The 19,596-nt window shown below is 41.7% G+C and overlaps 1 long non-coding RNA gene across 1 annotated transcript in view; it reads left to right on the forward strand.

Annotated features, from left to right (window-relative positions):
• The first annotated feature begins 944 nt into the window (after window positions 1-944).
• The window catches only part of LOC121723493, a 191,429-nt gene continuing 172,777 nt past the window's right edge, over window positions 945-19,596 (forward strand). Inside the window, exon 1 of the long non-coding RNA XR_006034961.1 lies at window positions 945-1,026. This is a non-coding gene — a long non-coding RNA (uncharacterized LOC121723493). The remainder of the gene's footprint in view (window positions 1,027-19,596) is intronic.

Genomic DNA, 19,596 nt, shown 5'->3' on the forward strand with positions numbered 1-19,596 from the left:
CACTTGTGTTGAAATTAAATTTGGACACTGACAAAATACTCTGAATTTAAAAAAGTTGTTTATTATTGTATATTGTTGTTTATTATTTATTTGATTTTTCGATGACAATCTTCTGATTTTTAAATGTTTTTTTAAGCTGACCTTTTTTGTTCAGTGTCACTTTTCAGCGTTGTTATCTCAGTTGTCCTAATAGTTTTGATGTCCATTGGTTTGATGGAATAGAAATAACAACACTTGCAGAGATCCAGTGGGCAACCCATCTCTGACAGGTCGCAGCTGGACATAAAGGGAAAAGGTGAAAAAAACATGGAAGCTATAGCCATGCAGTTCAACAGTTCACTGGGACTTTCATCCACAAAAAACATCTTCATTGATCATTTAAACTACATTGCCTACATGTTATCCTTATCATTCCACTCTCCAGCTAACATTATAACAGCACAGCATCCATCATCAGAGACACAGATGAGAGGATGAAGCCTACACACTACATTGGGCTGGGCACAATTCCTAATTCTCTCTTTTTTTGTCCTCAAATTCAATGCTAATGCCCTGATTGCCTATACCGACATACATTTCCTGATTTAAATGTTACCTAGTGCCAATACATTTGTCTCATTCTCATAGGCTATCCATTAGGCTACCTGCACAATAATGTATAGGCTGTGCATTTTATTTTGCGCTATTAAGATAGCCATAAAAGACAATATAGGCTAATGACCGTCACAGCATTGCTCCTAGCACAATAGGAAAAGTGTGATAGGCTATTTCTGTCCTTACCTACCCATTCATTGTACCTTCTCCGTTTCTTACGGGGTGTTGAGTTTCCTTCTCACGGCAGTGCAGAGGTTAAGTGAGTATGTGGGTGGGAAGGAAGGGAACCCCTGCGCGCGGGTCGAATCGTGTTGGATGAGAGAGGGGTGTGCGGGAGCGCCAGCACACAACACCGGTGCAAAGAGCTTCTCCGAAACGTTGATCGGCAGCACTATTTACCTGGACAAGCGAGTTCCACAGAGTAACTCACGGGTGAGTAGGCTACATATCCGCTGTAGCGCTGTCTTCTGAGAACGCCTCACCATAGGCAGTGTTGTTGGGACGCACTTATCCGGCCGCTTGTCCTCACATTGAACTTGAGAGGTGATGACATGTGGATTGAACAACTTCGACAGGTTCAGTCAACCATTGCAGGAAGATCGTCTAACTAGCTGACAGTTGGAGGAAGACATGCGTATTTCCCCCCCGTCGTTTTAGATTGTTCGTCTCTTCTTGCCTTTGTAAAGCGATGTCTTTAGTAACAATGAAGACATTTTGTTTGACATATGCTAATTTGACTTTATGGATTGACTAAGATTCTGTGTTTTGCCTAGTGACAACCTTGACCTGTAGACTGGTGCATATCCAAATCACAACCAGAACAAACTGGACAAAAATAATGCAAATATAGCCATGCAATCATTAATCACAATGGCCAAAGGATATACTAAAATGACAATACTAAAGAATTGATGTAAGGCTAGAAACAAACTTACATGACTAGTAGTCGTCATACTACTTATAAACATCCCATCCTAACATGGTTAGAACCCATAAGCATATGATATTTAAACGTAGGTCGTCACTATCTGTTAGAAACTGGGTTGTGTTTAGAAAGCAGTCTTTGGAGGAGAGAGGGTAGCAGGGAGGATGCTGAGAAGTCATACCTTAAGCACAGCATCCTAAAGTTATTATGACCTTAACATGATACCCACCTTAAGACAACGTTGCTCTCCGGTTGTACATTTACAAACCCAGTGGAATGATGATATGCTCACTTAATAATCCTGAGAAAATTCTGCTACCAGGAATCTGTGTGCAAAGTGCCACTTGAAATTTGGTCATCTGTCAGGAAAGAGTGTGAATGTTAAACTGGAGGAAAAATGCTATGCGATGCTGTTGATGCACTCATGGAGCCCCTGTTTAACCTGCATTAGGCCTACATTTAATGTGTATATCAGTTGGAACTTTACAGTAGTCTAGGTCCTGGGTAAGATTTGTATGCGCTTCATTTAGCGGAGAATATCTCAACTGTTATAGACTATTATGACCCGATTGAACGTGGGATGTGTGCCACTACAGGTGAATGGGACTTTTTTTCCCTTTATAGATATCTCCATACATTTCTACCAGATTAATATATAATATAGAATACTTTTTGTATTACACTTTGCCTAAAAAACAAAATAAAATATGCAAATAAGGCAATATCTCATTTAATATGCATACATATAAATTCTTGAAGGTACAGATTTTATGAGGCGATCACAATGTTTACAATGTACGAATTCTGGTTTGATATTTTTAATTGTGTTTTGTGCTGTATTGAATGGAAAATTAATTGTATACAAACAAGGGATGCATAAGTGGGGTCAAAAATTACCCCAGCTGTTGTTTTTTGCAATATCTTGGGCATTTTAAATTGTTATCATTTAATCTTCCACGTATTCCTCAAATAGGTTGTCTTTGACATGAGGCCATTTGGATTTGTATCTAATTGGTATATTTTTTTTTTTGTATCAGTACCACACTTTTCCATACGTGGGGTCAAAAATGACCCCAAGCATTTTCTATGGAATTTCAAAAGTTAACCCTAGGAACCTTTTATTTTTATCAACTGTGACTATCAGGTATACATTTACCGGTGTATTATCAACAACTTTTCATAACATATCAATGTAGGTGTCATAGGAAATGACAAAAAACTGCATGTTGCCCTAAGGCAACATTGAACCATAACGGACTTGCATATGGCCATACCAAATATTCTAAGTAGGGAAGCACCTGTATATGTGCAGTGCATGAGTGTGCTTCATGAAGTTTTATAGAATGCCATCACTATGCTTGAGTATTTGCCCTGACTATCATACCAACATCCATGGCTTTTTGATGTTGCGGTGAAGCTGCAGACTTGCTACCCTGTACCCTGTAGCCCCAAGTTTGAGGCCTGACTGATCCCTCTATTTGCTATAGGCCAACCCTGTGTGTTTCTCCTTTGAGACAAATTGCTGACTAAACTTTCAGAAAGTCAGGTGCAGGTAACTTGCATGAGTGTGCATCAGTGCGCATACATGAGTATGCATGAGTGTAAGTGTGCAAACTCATGGATATGTGTGTGTGGTTGTGTGTGTATGTATACTGTACCGGAGAATGTTTGGGGAGATTTATGGAGCTTTTAACTAGTACATAACAGTGATTTTGATGATTTCCTATGATAATTCGTATTATTATAACTTTTTGATTTTCATTCCGCAATGGTACAATGTTGCCTGGGGGCAAAAAGTAAGTTTATATCCAACCTTGCTATTATCATTGGAACAATAAACAACAGGTTTATTCCCTGTGTTGCAAGGTAAAACTTTCACAACAGAGTCCAGGTATGGGGATGATGATGAGAGCTCATTCAGTGATAGGATTTTTACAACTACTGTATAGCCTCCCTTGCATTTGCAGTACTTGCAACAACGGATACCAGCTACCCGACAGGGACACCCATTCTTCTGTGCACACTTGACACACGAGCAGGGATCTGGTAAACCTTCAGGTTTTGAGATTACAATCTCAGGGATTAATAAACGGCCCTTTCTTACAAAACCATAAGCATCTGCATTTAATGTCAAGGTGGTGTCTGTAAATGGTGTTTGGACCCAAAGCTGCTGTTGAATTGGCTCTTTGTATATGTTTTCTTGCATTAGTTGAGGTGCAAGCGGCCCTCTCAAAGTCCATCTTAAGGGCATTACTATACAACACAACAATGCGCAGGTCGTCAAATGTCTCCATATCCGTTGATGGTTTGAGACATTTGACCAAGAATGTTTCTGCCATTTGTGTTGCCCTCTGTTAGCTGTGGACAGTTGACATTGAGAATCAGAAAAGAGTTGTCTCGTTTGTGGACAGTGTTCAGAGCTGCAAGTTTTGCTGGTTGTATCGCACCCAGTCAGCACATGTAGTGCTGGGAGACACTGTGTGAGCTCATCTCCCAGCGCTATGCAGATATCATGAAGTGGTAATATTGATCTTTTCACTCCTGAGTTGCGGATGAGCCAGAATTGTTTTTTATGTGGTATAAGAGGCACATCATCACCTGATGACAGTGTCAGTGATGTAGATCCATAAGTTGTTCTCTCACTTTCTCCAGATCTTTTGGAATTTTGTAAAATAAGGTTTCAAATATGAGTAATTGGTATGTACCAACTTATCTGTTCTTTGTGAGGAATAACTTAATGACATGAAGACATCGTAACTTCATCAACTTGTCTGAGACAATCTGGTGATGACATTTTCCCCATTTTGCAAAAAAACAAAACAAAAACACTAGCAGCTACTGTAGCTAGCTACAATACACACCAAATTTAATATATAAAACTGATACAAATTCATTATAATTATTTAAATACACAAAACTACAATCATGATAATGACACGTAAGAAGACACATGCCAACACAAAGAATAAAGAGTAGATTTCCTTACTTTTCTTGATCTCACAAGTCATCTTGCTTTACAGCACTCTGCTATGACCTTAGGTCACTATGGCTGGCAAGTAAACTTTTGTTGGAGAAAAAAAAGTTGGAGGTATTGGCGTGATGACAGCAATATTTAGAACAGGTAGGAAATGTAAGCTTTTAAATTTTAGGTTAATAAATAACTGGCAATTCATGTATGTCACTAGTTGTATGTAATAGGTTGACTGTTTTTTAGCCATTTTCTTTATATCAAATCAGAATGCTTACACTCTTCTAAGACCTTATAATTATGGTCACTGTGAACATTGTGATCACCTCAGAAAATCTGTAGCTTCAAGGGTTTATATGTACGCATATTTAATGAGATATTTCCTCATTTGCATATTTTATTTTATTTTTTAGGCAAAGTGTAATACAAAAAGTATTTCTCTTAATATGAAGATTAATCTGGTAGAAATGTATGGGGATATCTATAAAGGGGAAAAAAAGTGCCATTCACCTGTAGTGTGATAATAGTGTCATCTGTTGTGGTCATTTTCAGGATTTTCGTCCTGGGTAGAGATTTTGGCACACATCCCACGTTGTTCAATGGGGTCATATTAGTCTATAACAGTTGAGATATTCTCTGCTAAATGAAGTGCATACAAATCTTACCCAGGACCTCTACTACAGTAAATACTCTGCTTTACTGCCTGTTTCAAATGACTGGTACAATATTTGAACTTGTGTTCTGACAATTCTGTGAAACTGTAGAGGAAGACAACTCTGGCATCTTTGTGAGTCATAGCTTGCGGCCCTTTGCAGAATCCTTGGATCATGTGTTCTCTTACACAACATTAACCCAAAGCTCTTAAATCAAACTGTATTGGTCTCTTCCAGTTCATGACCTGGCTTCATATCAAAAGGCCACTCCATGGTTAATATAGGACATGTTTTTCTTGATGCTCTGAAAGGTTGTTGCTCATGAGCTGTGTAACTGAACATGTTAAACTTGAGCTTGTGCCTAGAAAGAGAATTTGGAGACAACTGACTTGTGGACAATTTAGGTCAGTAGGTCACTGAAAAAAACCCCCACATTTGTTCCTTTGGTGTATTGTCATTAGTCAGCAACTCAGTTTTTTTTCTTTGTTATAGTCTGATAGGTACTGGCTATTTGGAAGGAGTTTATTCTGTTTGAGTTAGGGGCAGCATAATGCCATGGGAGAGAGACTGTGTGTTTGTTAACACAAGGAAACTCTTATATGATGAAAGGAAATGATATATTTCTCTTTCCCCCCTCCTGTTTCATTGAGCTGCGCAAGATTGACTGTCCTGGGAAACACGTCCTTTGATTCCTGTCCATGTGTTTTTGTTATGCACAAACAATATATGATTATGCCAGATGTGACAAGCCCTTTCCTTGTGCCACACTGGAAGCCAAAACATTTTTGATAATTGGGAGTGTTACCTCCCCAACACACACACACTCTCACACACACACACACACACACACACTTACTGGCACCAACATCTCTGCTCCGCTCTAGGGAAGCTGGAGTTTTGAAATATTTCCTCCGTCTGACATCAAGAGTGACTGGAATCTCAGAATCTCAGATGTCAGAGAGGATTGGTTTGACTCGCCGCCATTAAGTTATTATTCCATTAATGCCCCAGTCTGGGCTGGAGGCCGGCCAGACTCGCCGGCTTTTGTTCTCCGTTTGACGCAGGCACTGTGCTGTGACCTCAGGAGGAACCGCTGCAAGCAGAGCTCACACGGTGTCTCAGCACGCCATGTTCCAGACGGAACCGAGGGGCTGTGCCCTCGGCCCGAAGCAAGCGCAAAGGGAGCGCGCGGTCTCCGGCCAAATGCAACTCGCTGCTCAATTTTTTGCTAACGGCTCGTAGCGTCTCCTTCGGGACGCTTGAGCTGAGTTACGGAGGGCGCCAAGAGAAAATTAGCAGGTAGAAGGAGACTTTGTGGTTGGTGTGCTAACCTGTAAAAGGAGTAAATTGGTAGGTACGTTGTGTGGTGTTCTACTGTGATCTCTCACTATCTCTTGTGTGTGAGAGGGAAGGTGCAGACATACAGTACACACACACACACACACACACACACACACACACAAAGAATTTCTTTGTGTAGATTTCTCACTCTCTCTGCCTCTTGCACAAGCACAAACATAACGCACATTTGGAAATAATTGTTATCTGTCAGTGTATATATTTCAAAAACACCATCATTCTCCTCTCCCCACAAACACAAACATATGCATTCATGCACTCTCACTTTCTCCATCTCTCATTTGGTTGTTTGGCAGGAAGTGGAGGGAAGGCATCTTGGAGGAAGGATAAAGATGAGAGTAGGTGCAAGACGCTTGAGAACTCTTCAGCGTCAGGCCCAAGGTTTACAGTATGTTTTTCTATGGTGTATGGTGAGATATCTGAATAATATCTGAGAGAAAGATAAAAGATGGAGAGAGACACATGGGCAGAACGAGAGACCGAGAGAAAAAAAGAGAGATGGAGAGACACCAGTTCTTGGAAATTGGTTTCTAGTTCATGGATGAACTATGTGCTGTTCTGCTTGGTCACTGAAGTTTACAGGAAGCCTGGAGGTCTACTAAACATTTTTTTAAAGCCATGCTGGATTCCCATGGACCAATAACAAGACAGATGAGGTGCTGTAATGCTGGACCACAGGCTGTGGAGGGAAGGACCTGACCAGAGAAGGTCTCAGAACAGAGTTTTGTGTTATATTTTATATGCCAGTACTTTTTTCTTAATTGTCAGAGCGAACGGATGTCCCAGATCAGATTCCTGACCTCGGTCTCCCAAGCCCAACCCTGCCCAGAGTTTTTCAGCTCAAAAAAATCAGCCCCAGAGCCTGTGTCTGAACACAAAAGAGTTTTCATTGCAGAGACAGTGATATATTGCTGGCTCTCATAGTCATGCAAATGCGTTATATTTCAGCTACAAGTCATGGGTATTTGCAGCAGAATTTGGGATGACAGTCTTCTTTGTTTTGTATTTTTTTTTTTTTTTTCAAAAAAAGAAAAGAGATGAACCAGAACGAGATTACGACTTAAGTGTTTACAGATCTGTTGTGCTGAGTTGCTTTTTGGTCCATGATATTGTGTGTTCTCCTTGAGCGTTTTGGCTTCCCATTTGGACTCATTTGGGTGCTTCTGGGTTTCGCATATTCTGACGCCTCTGATTCAGGCTCTGTGCTGTGGATGCTGTTGGGTCATAATAAAACATAATGGCTTCCCTGAGGGGAGCTAATACGTGTTTTGATGTTACATTTGAGGGAATCTTCCCATAATCCCAAGCCCATGAAGCACGCCTGTGCTTCGCTGAGTGTCATCGGATCCTCCTTGGGAGAATCTGTGGCCGGTCACATTATCTTGTTCTCATCAGTAATGTGTCCCAGCTCATTTACTGAACCCAGCACAGGCAAACCTGAAGCAGATGGCCATGGCATCTCATACAGCAAAATAACATGGAAAACTTAAAATATGCAACTTCGTGGTGGATCTCCTTCATTGGAGTTGTTAGTGCTATCCACAGGTTCAGTTGGGGCACTGAGAGCAGCTCTGCTGTGACAGGCAATGGTGCTGCAAGCACTGCATAAGTCTGAGGTGTTTATTAGGGTGAGTGTATTTGTGGAATGGCCGCCTGGCATGGGTTCTAATATACTGATGAGCTCTCCAGCAATCAGACTCCAAGCAGAACCCCCCAAAAAAGAGCCTAATTGATTTCTACTGTTTGGCACCACCTGCCAAACCGCTGATTTGAGTTGTTTATATATTTTGGTCAGCTGGATGTCCTTGGGTTTTCTCATGTGTTGCATTCACACAAGCTGTAAAATCCATAACCTGTAGGCTAAGTGCGTCATGTTATGCTTCTCAGCTCGGATGCAGTGCTACACAGATGTTAGCTGGGGGGCCATTTCAGATTTGACACAAAGGTACTGGTCTGCTGTGATCTGATTCCATGGCCTGGGAAATGCTGTTTATCGTGTTTCCTCAGTGCTGGAGTCACTACAAACATGACGCAAGATGAGGTATGAAATTCCATTAGAAAAAATCCTATCGATGCCACACAATTAGCGTGATATGTCAAGCTTGGATTTAAGTCCCGTTAGATCTGTTAGTGGTAACACTTTTCACCAAATGAGGTGCAGGGTACATGCGGAAATGTTCCTTCCAAAAGTGACACCATATTCAACAACTGGGGAAGTGTGAAAACAGCTTTTATGTGTGCATGCCATTCCACACAACACCTACTGTAGTGTACTGCGCTGGTTTAGCTGTTGTTCCTTGCCCCTAACTATGTCATGGTGCTTCATATGGTTGACTGAGTTTGTAAACACTGCAAATATTAATGGAATTATTCTGTATATTCAATCAATACCCATCCTCCACTAGTGTTTGGCTCGAGATTTTCTGCTCTGTACTGTCAGAGAAGGCTGCTGTTGTTGACATCCCTCCTGTCAACAACAACAGCAGCAGCAGCAGTAGCATCAACAACAACAGCAACATGCACACATACATGCACACTCACCTCATCCTCACAGCATCCCCAAGATACCGTCACATCTAGCCCACCCTGTATGTTGTTGTTTAGTGCAAATCCACACTTCATGTTATCTGGTTGCCTAACATTGTGGTTCTACACTGTAGCATCCTGCCTATCAGATAACCCAAAGAGGAGTTGATCTTGGCTGTAAAAGGGAATATTACAACTTTATCAGAACATTACGTAATAGGGGGTGTAAGAATAAGTTTGAATCAACAACTTTATCTTTGCAGTAATTATAATGAAGGTGATGTGTGTGTGTGTGTGTGTGTGTGTGTGTGTGTGTGTGTGTGTGTGTGTGTGTGTGTGTGTGTGTGTGTGTGCGTCTGCGTGTGTGTGTGCGGGTGCACGTGTGCGTACCATGCAGGATCCTTTCGGCCACCGTCGACATCAAGGCAGCACTGCCTGGAAGGCGTTAGGGTTAGGTTAGGGTTAAGGTTAAGGTTAGGCTAGGCAAAGGTTAGGGTTAGGCAAGGGTTAGGGTTAAGGTTAGGCTAGGCAAGGGTTAGGGTTAGGCAAGGGTTAGGGTTAAGGTTAAAGTTAGGCTAGGCTAGGCAAGGGTTAGGGTTAAGATTAAGGTTAGGATTAGGTGCCCTGAAGTCCACAGTTGCAACGCTACAATGAAGTCGACAGTAGGCGGCCAAAAGACCATTAATCGCCATGCAGAGGATGGGGAATCTGCTTTTACTGTAAACGGCCTAGAAATACGGTATTATTCCTCTCAAACCGGCACATTCCTATTTTACAGTGTTGAGAGTGCACTGGCAGAAGGATGGCACTGGATTTCTGAGAATGTGTGTGGGATAAGGATACAAGTGTGGCTGTGAAAGCTCTGTGTGTGTGTGTGTGTCTTTGTGTAAGTGAAAAGAAGAGGGATTATCTCCTGATTGGTGTGTTTCGTGCGTGTGTTATCACAGCTCTTTGTACACGTCCATCTACTAAGCCCGAACTCGGACATGTTTCCCATGTTGTTTTAAGACCTCCTCACAGCGCTTTTGCGAGAACATCAAACTGTTAACAGACCTGAGGTCTTCTGCGCACCCGTCTTATCTCATCCCTCTGCGTGGTTGTTCAGACACTCTTCCCCCACTGCTTTTCCTACTTTCTGCCTTGCCTTCCATAGGACAGTCCAGCATGTTAGTAGTGAGTGTATCTTTGTTGAAGAATTTGACCCAGTTGTAGCCCCTTATAAAAAACACATTAATCTTCATTGAACTTTGTGTCATGTAAATACGCAATCCTTACTTTCCATGCAGTAATCTAATCTGGTATTTTCTTTAGCTCTTGGACAACTATGTTTTGTGTTATCTTTAGTAAGAGCTTGATGGTGGGTGTACAGTACACAGTAAGGGGAAAGATTCATAACTTGAATGAATGCGAACAGAGCACTCTGCATATGTAGCATTTGAGTCAGCAAAGAAAGAAAGAAAGAAAGAAATAGAAAGAGACACATACCGTTATACAAAGAAAAACACTCTCAGAGATAGACCTGTTACTTGGTTCTCATCACGGCGAGATACTGTAATAAAAAAAAGTCAGCCATCAATGCCAGTGTGGGAAACTGTTCATTTTCACATTTTCATTTTCACTATATGAAGGTCATGATAATGATGTTGTTTAATTATTTATCCCAGGGTTTGAATGTACTGTAAAATAACTTGGTGTTGTCTCTAGGTCCTTTTGGTTGATATAAGAATTGAGTGCAATTTTATCAGAAGTATCTCAGGCACACTGTTTGGACTTTGGAGTGCGATCAACAGGCCTATCCCACTCATGCTTCTCATTATGACATAGATAATAAAGCCATTTCTAAGAGCTTCTAATAAAGCCAGTTCTAAATTCAAGAGTTGTATACAGATAGATCACACATACCTCAAAACCTACTATGACGATACCTCAAAACCTACTTTGTTGTGTGAGGGCATTCTGATGCCAGACAGTTCCTTTGGGGTGGGAGAAGGGGTATGACACATGACACATGCAGATGCATCTATCCCAATGAGGCTGCCAGTTTGGGGAGGAGTATTATAACCTGTGGTGCTACAGTATGCTGTGGTTTGAAAGTGTGCCAAAGCTGTGCTGTGCTGAGGGATGTCATGGCTAATTGTGCCATATGGTGTGAGAACGCTAACTGTGCTATGTGCTTTGGGAGTGTGCCAGAGCTAGCTGTGCTCCATTAGGGAGGGTGAAAATGGCGCTGGGCTGTGCTGTGCTGTCCTGTGCCGTGTGCTGTGTGTGAAACACTGGCCTAGCTAGCTGTGTTATATAACACAGTATAACTGCTGTATAACGCACTTATGTGCTGTAAAGGGCCAGCTCTGCTGTGAATCGGAAGGGTTTCCGGTCGGCTGGTAATGTTGGTTGGGCTGATTACTGTCAGCTTGAAAAGGCTTTGATCTCGCTGTTTGTATAAGTTCTTTGCTGTGCCTTCCAGCTGGACTGCGATCACAGCCTCTCACTCGCGGCCCCTCCTCACAGCCCTGGTAATATCATGGCTACAGCTATGGTGACCTGACATGCAGGTATGAGATGCGTACGAGATGGGTACAGACTACTGAAGATTTTAGATGAGCAGCTGCCACATGTTTTAGGCAGCCCCGGACCCCCCACCCCACCACCACCCCTAAAATGAAAATCACGCCTAGTTGGGTCACACTCCCGTTAACACCCCTGCCTCCTATTGGGAGGGGGTTGATGGAGCTTGAAATCTCAATATTTAGTGTCCCCCTTTGCCCCTGTTACAGCCAGCTATGCAGTGCTGTCCAGTTGAGGCTGTGGCTCGTCTTTGATCAGTGATAACTTAACTGTGCTGCCTGTAAACAGGGCTCTTGAGCAGTTTGTGTTGATCCGTGTGGAGCGGTGTCATTGCTAACCACTCTGCTGTCCAGTTGGGACCTGTTAGATCCAGCTGTGTTCTGCTCCACTGTTGGAAAGCTTGTGTACTTAGCTCTGTAATGCAGTGTTGTCCTGTTCGGATATGTGCAGTTGAATAATATTGGGTCATTCCACGTCAATTCAACCAGGGCCCACGCACTTAGGTCTCAAACAATTCTGAAAAAATTACCAGGTGTACCTATGTTACCCAGGAGACACACTGTAAAATGACTTTTATGTAAGATCAATACTTTCCAAGATACAGCCAGTTTTACAGGGGGAGGGGGGTGTCGATTTGTGTTCGGCCTCTTTTTTTTGTCAAAGTTCACAAGCCCGAAGCACAAGAACTAAACCATGTAGGAGGCTCAAATTGTGTATGCTGTACGGTGTTCATTTTAGGACATCCTCAGACTCAGGTGTCAGACTCAGAAAAACATCGGTCATCTTCAGACAAAACAGCCTCAGCGTCAGAAAAACCTCTGTCATCTTAAGACAAAACTGCATCAGCGTCAGAAAAACTTCTGTCATCTTCAGACAAAACTGCCTCAGCGTCAGAAAAACCAGACTCAGGTGTCAGACTCAGAAAAACATCTGTCATTTTCAGACAAAACTCCCTCAGCTTCAGAAAAACTTCTGTCATCTTCAGACAAAACTGCCTCAGCGTAAGAAAAACCTCTGTCATCCTTAGATAAAACTGCTTCAAACCAAACTGCCTCAGAAAAAGTGGAGTCAGGTCTCAGAAAAAACGCTGTCAGAAAAAGTGGAGTCAGGTCTCAGAAAATCAGGTCTCAGAAAAAACGCTGTCAGAAAAAACAGAGTCAGACGAAAAAGTCTCAAATGAAAAGTTATTGTGGGGACAGAAGAAGACGACGGATACAGAACGGTGAGTTTAATATTATGCTTAATACGTTATTCTGTCACTGGCAGGGTAGGAATTTCACGGCGGCCACGACGGCCGTGGTAGCCCCCTTGCATTGGCCGTGAAGCCCCTTTGAAAATCATAGGTTTACAGGCCACGGTGGCCTTGGTGCCCCCTTCTTTCAATATTCTGCTTTGTGTCCTACTAATAGCGATTTTTATTTAGCCTGCGGCCTGTCAAAATAATCTTAGCATTCACAGCGCAATTTAATTTAGTCTTTTACGCTGTGGAGAAAGTGACATCGCAAGAAAGTGCGTCCAAATTCACCCATTCTTCTCAGTTGAACTACTCGCGAAGTAGCCTATTCATCACACAGACATCACAAGTGATGTCACATGAAAGAGCTTTTTCTCAGCTTTTAAACGATGTTAGCCGATAATTGCTGTGTTGAACGGTTCGCGAGAAAAGTAAATAATATAATTCAATTTAATCATACATTCTACTGAAGGTTTTGCGTCCATGATCTCCCTACCCATTCATCTCGGTGGAATACTTTACGAACCCTTCTTTTAACACATGACAAACCACATATCAGAATAAACAGCAGACCTTACCGAACATAAAGGTGTAAAGCAGTCCCCTGTACAGTTAGCCGTTCCAGAGTAATCCAGTTTTGAATTTGCAGTAAATTTCGACATGCATTGATGTCTCCAAATTTGGGCTTTAAGTTTTACAATGTGTTTAAATTGTTCCACACGATTTCATAACGGGCCAAATACAAAATAAATGTTACAAATATCGCCTAGATATTGGTAAATCAGAGGACAGCTGACTAAGAGTTTATGAAAGTAGCCTGATCACAAACTGCTAAGCATGCATCTAGGCTATTTGAGTTTCTTAAAGATGAGCTGTGCTTAAATTTAAATTGTTCAATACATGATTTCATAGCAGGCCAAATATAAAATAAATGTTATATATAGCCTAGATATCTGTTTTTATTAGATGATCAGATGATTTACAGTTATATGTAATATGTCATGTTTCATGTTTTTGTTATGTTTCATACAATGATGCAGGTCTACTGCAGTGAATAGGCTAAATACAACTTTGATCATTTTTATAGCCTACTACTGTATAGTTAACTTTGACCTTGGTGCCCATGTGGCCTTTGTGCCCCCCACCAAATATGCCCAACTGAAGGCCAAGTGGCCTTGCCCCCAGAATGGTGAAATTCCAAGCCTGGCCACTGGCATGTTATATTTGGTGCTTGGTTAGATGTAGAAATTATAAGTAAAGGTAGAAAGTGATCCAATGGTATACACATTGTAAGAAATCCATGGATGTAACTTAGCTAACCTCACTTCGCTAGTAACATTAGCAGCTGCTGTAAGGCACATTCCGGAGTAAGCTACGTACTACATACAGCAAAATAATTTGTTTTTCGTAGGATTACGGTACATTCAATGAGCTAGGGAAAAGTGGGTTAAACATTTTTCCACCACGAAAGTCCAGAACGACACCTGGACCATTATTTCTTACTTTTGCTAACCGTTTCCCAGTTGTACACTACCTACCAGTAAGAAACCTGCATCATTATCATCACATCATTATTCCCAAACCCCCATAAAGACAAATGTGCTATGTCATGATGTAATACCATATAATACCATTATGATAATACATGAAATAGCAGGTACCAACAACAAGGCACATTTCTCTAAATAAGTTAAGATAACATCTCATATCAAATGAATTCAACAACGCTGCAGTTATTGTCCCCTGGGGATTACATTTCAAGTACCTGTCTATCTTTATGTCTGTCTATTATTGTTGTGCAATGACAATGACAACTGCTAACGTTTTATAATGGTATTATATGGTATTACATCATGGCATAGCACATTTGTCTTTATTTAATACTTAATACTTTTCTGAGACCTGATTTTCTGAGACCTGACTCCACTTTTTCTGACAGCGTTTTTTCTGAGACCTGACTCCTTAGAGATGTTTTTCTGAGGCAGTTTGGTTTGAAGCAGTTTTATCTGAGGATGACAGAGGTTTTTCTTACGCTGAGGCAGTTTTGTCTGAAGATGACAGAAGTTTTTCTGAAGCTGAGGCAGTTTTGTCTGAAAATGACAGATGTTTTTCTGAGTCTGACACCTGAGTCTGGTTTTTCTGACGCTGAGGCAGTTTTGTCTGAAGATGACAGAGGTTTTTCTGACGCTGATGCAGTTTTGTCTGAAGATGACAGATGTTTTTCTGACGCTGAGGCAGTTTTGTCTGAAGATGACCGATGTTTTTCTGAGTCTGACACCTGAGTCTGAGGATGTCCTAAAATGAACACCGTAATGCTGGTACATCAATAGGAATAGTATGTAGCAAAATTGTCACGTTTGGTCTGGATGATCCTGCATGGTCATAGCTGTCCCTCAAAGTTGATAAAAATTTTATTGGAGTTTTTGGCTGGGCTCTGTTTAGGCCAGTGGTTCTCAACCTTTTTTCAGTGATGTACCCCCTGTGAAATATTTTTTCAGCCAAGTACCCCCTAACCAGCACAAAGCATTTTTAGTTGAGGAAAAAAGACTTAAAACAGAGCACTGTGCCATCAGTGTCTAATTTATTAAACTTTGGAACTAATAAACACATACACATACACAGACAACTTATATTTTCCTGAAATATTTATTAAACAATTGTTTTTTAAGTATTTTTGCATGGATTCTACTTTTTAAATATATGTATATTTTAACCCTTAGTTTTTTTTAGGGCATTTTCACTACCACTACCACCACAGCAAGCTCATGGCTCTTTTTTTATTTAGTGATTAAAAATGACATTTCTGCGCTCCATCTGCGCTTCGTCTGTTTTCATAAGCCAGAGGAATCGACATACTTGGTACCAACGGATAGCCCCGTGTCTCCTCTTTCATCTGATATGCTTGCCATATCTTTGCGTTCACAGGTTCGCAAGTAATTCAAACGAGAGTATAGGGCAGGTGAGCGCAGAGACTGTAAATATGATGCAATTTGATTTAATTTCATGATTTTTTTATCTTCATACTTTAACGTACAGACAAGTGCGTGGTCTCGTTGGAAAGCCCCACTTCTGCTCTGTCACACAATAAAGGCTTCTCGCTGCTATGAACAGTTGCGGAGCAATGTAACAGAGAAGAAAGGGTGTGTTTTTTGACGCACTTTGCGTAATCGGTTTCTAAGGGTTAAAATCTCACGTACCCCCTGGAGTGCCTTCACGTACCCCCATTTGAGAACCACTGGTTTAGGCCTTCAAAAGACATATTTGTATTCAACATAGGCTCTTGATTTATTTCCCTTACTGAGATAAGTAGAAACACTCACAAAAAGCAATGAACAGAAAAGAAATCCCTTCAGGGTCTGAACAGCAGACCTCACAAGTTTGAAAAATCATTTTGGTTCTCATTTTCAGAACACCCAAACACCTTGGCAATATGGACCCTTTCAACAAGGTAAACAAAAACAATGCTTGAACATTCTATTTGGGCCCCAGTCTACTTCCTCTGCATTAAGATAACATATGGAATGTTAAAAAGGAAGTCTTGTGGGGCCAACTATGATGCTGATAATGGAACTCTCTTGAAAGGGTCCATACAAAGATTTTTTAAATATTTTTTCTTTATTCTTCATGATCCCTTCTTTTTATAAACACCAATTTGACTCGTCTTATACAAATCCTTCTTTTTTATTTTCCACCCTGAACATGGGCAGAATGCACCATTGATATCAATATGTTTTGTATAGAGTTACTCTATACAAAACATATGTGGTACTGTGGTGGCACTGTGGTAACTCTACACAAAACATATTGATCTCAATGGTGCATTTTGCTAACCTGACTCTCACAGATGAATTTCGTTCCGCCTAGCTCCACTCATCCATCTGAGATCGATCCATTGGAGTAGTGCTTCAGAAGGCTGGGCCTTATTAAAAAATCCTTGCATAAGATTGAATAAGCCACTTGTCCGTCATCTATTGACGTGCTACTTCAACCACTCACATCGAAGCCAACCCGTGACGCTGAGAACAGTCTCACAGTCGCTTCTACGCTATGTCACATCTATTAAACTCCCGCCCTGCGTCATGATTGGTTCTACCATACAATCTCGTGCTGAAATCACTCTCAATGGAGGAGGTCCCAGATGGATGTGAGTGGAGCTAGGCGGAACGATATTCATCTGGCGAGTCAGGTTAGCATTTTGCCCATGTTCAGGGTGGAAAATAAAAAAGAAAAATTTGCCTAAGACAAGTCAAATTGGTATCTTTAAAAAGAAGGGATCATGGGGAGTGAAGGAAACAATATAAAAAAAATCTTTGTATATTCCCACAAGGTGTTAAGGCGCTCTGAAAATGAGAACCAGAATTATTTTTCAGACTTGTGAGGTCTGCTGTTCAGATCCTGAAGGAATTTATGTTCTGTTCATTGCTTTTTGTGAGAGTGTTTCTACTTATCTCAATAAGGGAAATAAATTAAAAGCCTATGTTGAGTACAAATATGTCTTCTGAAGGCCTAAACAGAGCCCAGCCAAAAACTCCAATAAAATCTTTATCAACTTTGAGGGACAGCTATGACCATGCAGGATCATCCAGACCAAATGTGATGATTTTGCTACCTACTATTCCTTTTTATGTACCAGCATGCAAAATTTGAGCCTCCTGAACAAAATCGACACCCCCCTCCCCCTGTAAAACTGGCTGTATCTTGGAAAGTATTGATCGTACATAAAAGTCATTTTACAGTGTGTCTCCTGGATAACATAGGTAACATAACATACCTGGTAATTTTTTCAGAATTTTTTGAGACCTAAGTGCGTGGGCCCTGGTTGAATTGACGTGGAATGGCCCTATTAACTCTCTTAATAGTTCTATATTTCTTTGCCAATCCAACCAAAAATCGTTTGAAGGCTTAAGAGAACAATAGTCCCTCTTTTTTTATCACATTACAGCATTATTTGATGCACTGCAAGTCCAGTTCTCCAGCTTACATCATGTTTGCACCCACAAATTCAAAAGAGATTTGAGGAGAGATGTGAGTTAAGAGTTGGCAAAGGTGAAATGGATACAATGTTCAGCCCATAGAACTAAACTGAAAACTGATTTCCTCCATTGAGCTGGACTTGGCAGTATCACCCGCTATTCCTAGCAGATGCGTTGGTTTCAGTCCTGCCCAGAGATGATTTGTGTCAAACCAAAATCAAAAGATGATGTTTGGCACTGACATTTGTGACTCAACATATCTCTCTGGTCATCTTACAAATATATACGAACAAAGAGGCTTCACAATCAAATCAGATCTTACCAAAACAAACGCTTTGCTGGAGTGTCCTCTGTGAACACCAGCCTTCCACTGGCAAAAAAACTAAAACATACAGACCAAAAAAAAATGCCAGACTGTTTTCCCCTCTTCAAAATATTCCTCAACTATGCCAAATTATGTTCCTTGTGGCTGTGGAACAGCAAGTACCCACAGAGCACGCTCACTGCTGCAAGCGAATAACACGCAGTCATCATTTTCCACTGCCGAGATGAGAGCCAGAGAGATGGCGGTCCCGTATTGGATTTGCCAGCCAGTCGAGTGCAAAATTGCAAAGGCCCAAGCCTCCCCTTCTGTTCCACGGGGGGAAAGAAAAGCTCTTGCTCTTTCCTCTGATGAGCAAAGGCAGCATCTGACTGCCATCCAACTATGTCTACATGTCCACAACCCAGAACTTAATCCCTGAGGAGTCTGTATGCTCAGATGGATATATACTGTATATAAATACTGTAAGAGAAAACCCAGTGAACCACATCAACAAAGTAATGCTTTATATATTTGTATTTCCACGGTATTGAACTCAGTCCAGAACTCATCTTACCCATGGAAGTTGGACGTCCCGAGTGCATTGTTTTGGCGGGATTGGATTGAGAGCTCTCCGTTTCTCTGCATGCAGGTATGGTTTGGGGGATCCCTCCAGGGATCCTCCCTTAGCCACCACCACACTCCACCTGCTCTGCGCCAGCAGCCAAAACAACCCCCCCCAGACCTCCACACCCCTACGCAATCCCCCCTTCAAAACATCCAATCTCCTGCTACTGGCACCTAGGCCTGGATGGGCGGCAAGCCTTGCTCCCTTCCCTCGTTGCCCAGCCAAGAGTAACCCCCCCCCCCCCACACACACACACACACACACTCTCCCTAAACTGCCAGCTCCAGGCCTTTGTGGCTTGAATGTGTACATATTGCATAGCTTGTGTAACTAACTCAACTACTGTACTGTAATTGCCCTCAATGTCTTCCATATGCTAGTCTCTATTACAGTGTTGTAGGCCCCAACACTGGTTTGTCTCAGCTCTCAGGCCATCCCCTGCCGCTTTCCTTTGAGATGGCGGGGAAACAACGAATCAGCCGCAGGCTCCCTGCCCCATCCCTTCCTCCTTCACTCTCTCTACTTTTCACTGGTAGTTTGTGGATTCAGTGATTTCTGCATCACAGATGAGTATAGCGGAGGCTCCTTTCTGGCTGTACTGTAGGCGGTTAGATATACGTAGTGGGGAAAGTGAAAACAGGCAAGAGAGGAGACTGCAGGATCAGGGTGATGTTTAACAAGGCACAATAAGTGGTATTGTCTGTTTTTGCGGGCTGTCTGCTAATGGTGGTTATTTGTGGTGGCTGTAGCTTTTGTTTTCCTTCCAGAGCAATGCATCTATGTGGAGACTCACCAGCAGGGATGTCAGGGAAAGAGAAAGAGAGAGAGAGAGAGAGAGAGAGAGAGAGAGAGAGAGAGATCTTGATTTTG

This window comes from Alosa sapidissima, chromosome 11 (genome assembly GCF_018492685.1).
Source record: "Alosa sapidissima isolate fAloSap1 chromosome 11, fAloSap1.pri, whole genome shotgun sequence".
NCBI classification, from domain to species: Eukaryota; Metazoa; Chordata; class Actinopteri; order Clupeiformes; family Clupeidae; genus Alosa; species Alosa sapidissima.